Here is an 869-nt window from a genome sequence, read left to right on the forward strand (position 1 = left end):
CCAGGGTTGGCCCCAACTAGGCCAGGTGGGCTTAATTCAGTCAGTAGTGTCAACCAGTACCATGGACCACGCCTCCCAGCTGAAGGCCCTAAGGCAGGAGGAACCTGGAGACCACCACTGTCTTTTCCAGCTGCTCCTGGGCCTCCCACTCAGCTATGCCGTGGACTCTGGGGCCCGGGCTGCCACGTGTGGCTGTGCAGTCCCGTGAGTGCCCGTGTTCAGTGACTGTAAAACTCGAAACTTCTTCCATCCATTATAAAAACCCACTTGGATCACAAACCAGCTTTGGCATGAATTCTTTCTTGTGGAAGCCAAGAACCGAGGTATTTCCCACCCAGGAAACCTAACAGTTTCTATGATTTTTGCAGCAAGGCTAATTATAATTTTTTTTTCTCTTTTTTCCAGGGGAGAGCGTGAACGCAGTCCCCCACTACCACAAATTATGCAGTCGAGTTTCCCACATTTTGGGGAAATCGCAGGAGTCAGCACATCCGGAGTGCAATGGATAAGCCTCACCCTGGGAAAACCACCTTCGTGATCATGGTACCTCCCCTGCCAGGTAAGTATAGCTAATTATAAATTGGACATTTAATGATAGGTAGAAAATTGAAAACTTTCTAGGCCCTGAGAATAAGTGTACATGAATACCCAAGCCGTAGGTTTCAATAAGAATTTCAGCCTGGCTGATCCTTCCTGTCTGTGAGATACAACTGTTGAGGGAGGTGGGGTGGATGAGAAAGATGCTAGAATACCAGGGTACCTACTGCTGGCCCAATCTTCGAGTCAACAGTCAGTGCCTATTTTATCATTTCAGTGTTTCCGTAGACTTTCTTTAAAATTTGATTTGTTCTAAGAATAGAGTTTTTTTG

At 47.0% G+C, this 869-nt stretch overlaps 1 non-coding gene across 1 annotated transcript; it reads right to left on the reverse strand.

The window, feature by feature from the left end:
- Positions 1-402: 402 nt before the first annotated feature.
- Positions 403-567, reverse strand: LOC115871804. The gene has a single exon (XR_004047486.1). It is a non-coding gene; the product is annotated as a U1 spliceosomal RNA (small nuclear RNA).
- Between the last annotated feature and the right edge of the window lie 302 nt (positions 568-869).

Source organism: Echinops telfairi, unplaced genomic scaffold (assembly GCF_000313985.2).
Source record: "Echinops telfairi isolate 266 unplaced genomic scaffold, ASM31398v2 ScPeMD7_7406;HRSCAF=8444, whole genome shotgun sequence".
Taxonomy (NCBI): Eukaryota; Metazoa; Chordata; class Mammalia; order Afrosoricida; family Tenrecidae; genus Echinops; species Echinops telfairi.